Genomic DNA, 6,575 nt, shown 5'->3' with positions numbered 1-6,575 from the left:
CCTGGACCGCCTCTCATATCTTACACGGAGCCTGTGCCATTCTCGAAGATGGATCATTTTATCTTCAACAATGGAAGATCTATTTCCCCCAAAGTCTCATTTCATTCATCTCTCAGCGGCAGAAGCTCATTTCTCTTGGCTTGAATTGAAGACACTCTTGTCACTTCTTTTTATTCCCTCATTTGAAATAGCAGGCGGTTCCAACTTTTTGTGTCTCTTTTTGTTCCCAGGTTGGACAGAGAGCTATCTGGCAGCATTCCAAAGCTCTTCTAGTTTCTCCTTCCTGCCCACCCCCACCCCACCCCACCTCCAGCCCGCTGTGCCACCTCCTCGGCTACAAAATGAAGCCGCCCTTGGGCCGGTTAAATGACATGAAGAGTATAAGTTAAGGTTGCCAGATTCAGCAAATAAAAATGCAGGGTGCCTGTGCCTAATGTGTTTGGGAAATAATTTTTTTCCAAGTGTAAGTATGTCTCAAATATTGCCAGGGCCATACTTATACTAAAAAGTATATATATGTTGAATTTTTTTACACGAAACTCAAATTTGCCTGGGCACCCTGTCTTTAACTGGCAATTCTAATATAAGGCGCTTACCAGAGGGCTTGCCGTGTAGTCAGGGTGAGTGGTAATGACACTGATGAGGGTGACCATGACTTTAATGTGTTCTGATAGGTGCCTACCCCTGGGTGGGGGTGGAGGTGGGTATTCATAAGAAGGGTTTCCTATCACATTCGAGGCTTAGATTGAGTCTTGAAGAACTTCTTTCATTTATTCATCAAACAAATAATTGAGCATTTATTATGCACCAGGCTTTGCTCTAGGTGCTAGTGAGCAAAACAGATAAAAATGACTGCCTTCCTGGGCTTGAAGTATTAGCGGGGGAGACCGTCAGTAAGGAAGATAAAGTATGTAGCGCGTTGGATCAATGCCAAGGGGAAAATATAAGGCAAAACAGGGGCACATGAAGTGCCGGCACGAGCTGAAGTTTTGGAATGCGTGGAAAGGAAGATCTTACTGAGAAGCCGACTTAAGTAACGATGTGAAGGGTGTGAGAGACTGAGCCACCAGATATGCCTGAGAACAGTGAGGAGGCCAGTGTGGCAGGAGCAGAGTGTGGGGGTGGGTAGGGGGGAATGCGGGCTGGATTGTACGGGACCTTGGGGGACACTTGGCTTTGACTTTGAATGAGATGGAGCCACCACAAGGCTTTGAATGACATAATGTCACGTCCATTTAAACAGACCCCCTCTGGCTGCTGGTGGAGGATACACTGTGGGGCAGAAACAGGCACTGCATAGTCCAGGTGGCAGGGCCGGTGGGCGGGACCAGGCTGGAAGCCTGTGAATACATTTAGAAGGGAGCACTGATGGGATTGTCTGATGGGTCCAATTGGGAGGAGGGGGGAGAGGACAGGGGGAGGGGAGAGGTACTAGAAGTCTAACTTGAAAGAGTTGGAAAGGTGGAGAAAGGGGAAAGAAGCCAGGGCTGAGGGGACCTTATCCAGGGAGCCAGGAACCAGAAGTTTCTTGGAGCAAGGGTGTGACTCCCAGTGTGGGGCAGCCGGGTCTCCAACCTCACCAGCCTCCTCCAGCCGTGGAGCGGTGGAGACGGCTGCTGCGCATCTTGCACCCTGACCCATGTCTGTCCCGCTGGGGCCGGGCGCCCTCGGCTGGAGGCTCTGGCCCTTCGCTGCAGGCAGACTGCGCAGAGAGGGAGAGCAGTGGGCAGGCACCTCGCCTGGGGAAGATTTCTGGGCTGGCTGGGTCTAGCTGCTGCTCCAGCTTCTGTTGCTCACAAACAAACCCCCAACTTGGTGGCTTAAATGGTGGCCGTCATCAGTTAGCCCTTTGGGCAAGGTTTTCGGAGAAGGCTCGCTTGTCCCACGGGCTTCAGCCAGGGGGCCTCTTCTGGGGGCTGGAGGACCTTCTGCCAAAAACTGGCTGCCAGGCTGGCGATTGCCGGGGCTTGGGAGGGCTGCGAGCTTAGGGTCCTCTCCACATGGTCTGTCCCTCCCTGTGGCCTGGGCTCCCTCGCAGCATGGTGCCTGGGGTCCAGAGTGTGTGTGCTAAGAGGGCGACCCAGGAGAGGTCGTGATGCCTGCTATGACTGTAGGAAACAGGCTTCTGCGATCCATCTCCAGCATGGTCGGCTTTTGAGGGAATTTACTTAATTTCCTCAGGGCAAACAGAGTGTAGGGAGGAGGGAAGAGGCACAAAGAACTGAGCACGAGGGCCAGCATCATGGTGGAAACCCCCGAGGCGCCTGCCTCAGCTAGACAGGGGAGGTGGAGGCAGCTAGACAGGCCTCAGCCCAATTGTTTTAAGTGGCCCAATGGGAGACAGCAAGACCTCAGCCACGTATGAGGAAGCAGGTGACCCCGTGGTGCTCAGCCAATGAGGAGCCGGAGGAGGGACTGAATAAATGGGCTGTGTTTGCTGCCCTGGGGGACACCCGCTCTCGAGAGCACACAGTAAAAGTCTTGTCTCTGAGTCCATTGTTTGAACTCGGACTGGTGAGCACTTCTCACAACGACCTTGCCTGCGAGGTCACGTCGTGTCACTGCCGCAGTCTCAGAGCCTCACCAGTTTCAGGGGAGAGGGACGTAGACACGGGAGAGAAGAGCACGTGCTAGGAAACACTGTTTATGGAAAATGGAAGCTGCCATAGCCACCTCCTTGGCAACTCATCAGGAGCAAAGACTGCCTGAACCCCAGACCAAGGCCCTGGCTCAGAGGAGATGGGGTGGGCCCCGCCCCGAGGGAGTTCCCAGCCCCATAAGGGACCCTGCACGCCCCGGAGTGCGGAGTGAAGGGTTCAGCAGATGGCATTGGAGCAACAGAAGGGCTTGCAGAAGGAAAGCAGTGTGAGTGGGGATTTACGTTTAATCCAGCATCACACTCATTGCTGCAGCAATGCGCCAGACTCTCGGGGGAGCGCGTTGCAAGAATTAATTCTCGCAATCCACCTTTTGTTTTGTTTTTTAAGTAAAGGTAAGGTTGTGTTTTTGCAATCCACTTTTGAGGTCCGGACTGTTGTCATATCCCCATTGTTCAGACAAGAAAACTGAGGCATAGCGAGGTTAAATCACTTGCTCCAGAGGTTACATAGCTAATAAGGGTTGCACTGGGATATGCACCCAGCTGTACTCGCTCTAGCACTGTGTGTGTGTGTGTGTGTGTGTGTGTGTAGAGAAAAATGTTACAGCAGATACGGTTAGACTCCTTCCACCCACATTCCCAGTCCTGGTCCTCTCCTTAAAGGCAACGATTGTTCCTAGTTTGAAGTGTATATATAGTCTCACCTTACCTGCCTGCCCATAACTGTGGCTCTCTGTTCGCTGTAAATCACACACTCCATCCCAGCGCCTGCTGGAGGCTGGCAGCTCACAGGCTCGCGGCTTCTCCCACCAGCAGAATCACCTGTGCACCAAGGACCAGCCGGCTTTAGTCCCAAACCTGCTTCTGCCAGTCGTGCTTATTGATTCGAATACAAATTTCAAGCAAACGTTATGTACAACGGCAAAGGTGAGCGTGAAAGACTCGTCCCTGTTCATACCAAAGGAACGGCTTGGGAAAATTCAATCAGGCTGAATTCCTAAATGAATTGCTATTGAATCATGTGAAGATGAAACTGCTGTAAAAGACTGGAGGGAAGCTAGTAGCAGTCTAGGAGGATTCTGCCCTGGGGTTTCTAAATCACTGCATTTAAGTCTTCGTTCCTCCTCAAACTGTCATTAGCAATCATAGATGGGCCTTAAAGAACTAATTTGTGCAAGAAAGGTGACGCGGCCCGCAATTGGCTAACACAAATGTTAAGAAAAGGCCTTGTCCCTACAGAGAACGGCTGGTGAAGGATGTAAAATGGATGCATTGTAAATAAAATGTGTAAAGTAGGGTTATCTCATTAAACAATTCCCCCCCTGCCTTAACTTTTTGGCTTTCAATCTTATTGGCTAAGATGACTTCTATATACATTCATAGAAAAGATATCATGTTTTTGTAGGGTTTCACTTTACATGAGTGTTTTCTTGTTATGCTGTGACCTTACCAAAATCAAGGCTGGCCCCAGTGGCTTAGTTTTGTTTTGTGTTCACATGAGCAACGCCACAGAGGCTCAAGATGTGGAGAGGCACCATATGAAGCCATTAAAGCTGTTTCCCCCACCCAAACCAGCACCTGCTCCAGCCTCTGCTGGTGAAGTTCCGGCTCTTTTCTCAAATGCCTGATAGTTTCTGAACATCCATCTCCGCGTCCCCACTCAACCAGACGCCCCAATGAGCTTAGATGGAGAGGCATTCTCTCCTTCGCACCAGCTCCCCTGGTGGCCACGGTGGCTGCACAGGCCACCCAGTGGGAGGAGCCGAGTGGAGGCAGGCTATATGGATAGCGCTCTCTTCCTCTCTCTAGTGACATGGGACGGCTGCCACAATCCCCCGGGAAAGAGGGAAAGAGAGAGACTGCTCAGGGGAGCTTGGCAAGCATTTCCTGTTCCCCACGTGGCAATGTGTGTAAATCCTTTAGGAAAATACTAAGTGATCACCACGTTATTTCAGGATGATCCTCAGTTGGGCTAATCTCATTTGTTTCCCGTCCGATGGGAAACATCATTCCTTGCTAGATGCAAATCAGGAGACCTCAGTTCCAGGTGGGGAAATAGCCCGAGGGCGTCCCCCAGACACCTCCTCCAGCACTGTGCATTGGAGAACTTTCCGGAAGGGTTTGTTTAGAACCACTTCGTGTTTTTTAATGGCTGCATCGTAGTCCACATTGCGGTGAGAGCACATTCTAACTGGTATGGCTGTACAGCCAGCTTTTTAACAGACAGTGAGGGAAGTCAACTGAGAGCCTTGGGTTTCACGTCCAAGCTCCAGCCTATACTAGCTGTGTGATCTTGGACGAGTCTCTCAACCTCTCTGTGCCTCAGGTCCCTCATTTGTAAAGTAGGGATGGTCATCGCATCTATCTCATAGGAGTTCAAAGAGGGATTACATGCACAGGGTGTGGAACAGCATCTGGGGCATAGTTAGCACTCAGTAAATATGAGCCATGTCAGGATTGCGTTTTTCACGGTGACTAGGGAAAATTCACAGTTCAGCGACATGACTTTTGCACATTTTCCTGTCTTCAGGTCTCAGGAATAGGGTAGGGTTTCAAAGCAGGTTTTAAGAAACTTGCTAGCTAGCAAAACGAGTACCTGCTAATAATAGAAATTTTAGAAATAGAGAGAAGAAAATTACCCAAGTAATTACTGTTACTATCTTTGGCCTATTTCCAGTGTAGTTGTCTCTTTTTCTAAGGGTAAGCTTTGTCGGCTTTTATGTCTCTGCATATATAGTGAGGGTTATTACAATTGAGTTTGTATCCTGATTTTTTTCTTAAGTTTTTTCAGTTTTATGGAGGTAGGGCTGACAAGTAAAAATTGTATATTTAAGATGTGCAACTTGATGTATACATGTATATTGGGAAATGGTGACCGCAAGCTGATTAATACACAGACCCCCTCTCATAGCTACCGTGTGTGTGTGTGTGTGTGTGTGTGTGTGTGTGTGTGTGTGTGTAGAGAACACTTAAGACCTGTGTTTGAAAAGTTCAAGTATACAATGCGGTATTGTTAACCATAGCCACCATGCCACACCTGTGGTCTCCGGAACTTATCCCATAACTGAAAGTTTGCTCCCTTTGACCAGCATCTCTTTCGTTTTATTTCCCCTTATTTTTGAGCTGGGTTAGGAGAATAAAGAAAGAGGAGGGGCAAGTGTGTGTCCAGCATGGTCAGGGACAGAAATGTCACTACTTTCAATCTGCCTGGAAACGGTGGTGACAGATGTTTGAAGTTGCCCCGTCCCCTCCCAGGTTAGAGTGACCCTAACCCTGGGGGTCCCTCGCTGTGTTACCCATCCCAGCAGGAGTGCTGTGTGTGCCGGGGTGGGAGTGTGTGCGCCTGCGCAGTTCACATTTCAAACATTTGTCCCTGAGAGCTTTGTCCAGCGGGCGCCTTCAGAGAGCCAGGCCAGGAGACTCGGGCCCAGGGGCGGGCTTTGATTTCTGAGCGCGCATTAAAGAGCTGCTTTTGATAGAAGAGCGATTCTCTGATTCTCGGCTGCGGAATAAGAAACAGTCCTCATCCATAATGCATGGCCCTTTAGAAGACAGACAGAGAAGAAAGTCTAAATGTGGCAGCGGCTGGGGAAAGGTGCCGAGTGATTGAGAACACCGTTCAGAACAGGCTGTGCCCGGTTCTCCGCGGACTCCGCTTCCCTCTGGCGGGCCGGGCAAGGTCCGAGCGGGGCTCACGGGGTGGGGGTGTCGGTATCAGAGCTGCCGAGGCAACGCCTAGGAGGTAAGGAAGAGGGAACAAAAGGCAGACAGAGACCACACACTTAGAGAGGATTTTTCTAACCCCAAAATTGACTCAAATATTTTAGATCTTTGGGAGGCTTTATTTTGGGATCTTCATTTTGGCTGGCGTGCTCACCAATTGAAACACAACGACAGAAACATATGGGCTTGGGGGGCCTTGACTGAATTACATTTCCCGGCCTAAATATATCACCCGGCGCCGGCAGCAGCCTGT

The sequence above is a fragment of the Cnephaeus nilssonii genome, assembly GCF_951640355.1.
Source record: "Cnephaeus nilssonii genome assembly, chromosome: 11".
In the NCBI taxonomy this organism is placed as follows: domain Eukaryota; kingdom Metazoa; phylum Chordata; class Mammalia; order Chiroptera; family Vespertilionidae; genus Cnephaeus; species Cnephaeus nilssonii.
The sequence above is the reverse complement of the archived record's forward strand: the minus strand, read 5'-3'. Positions refer to the sequence as shown.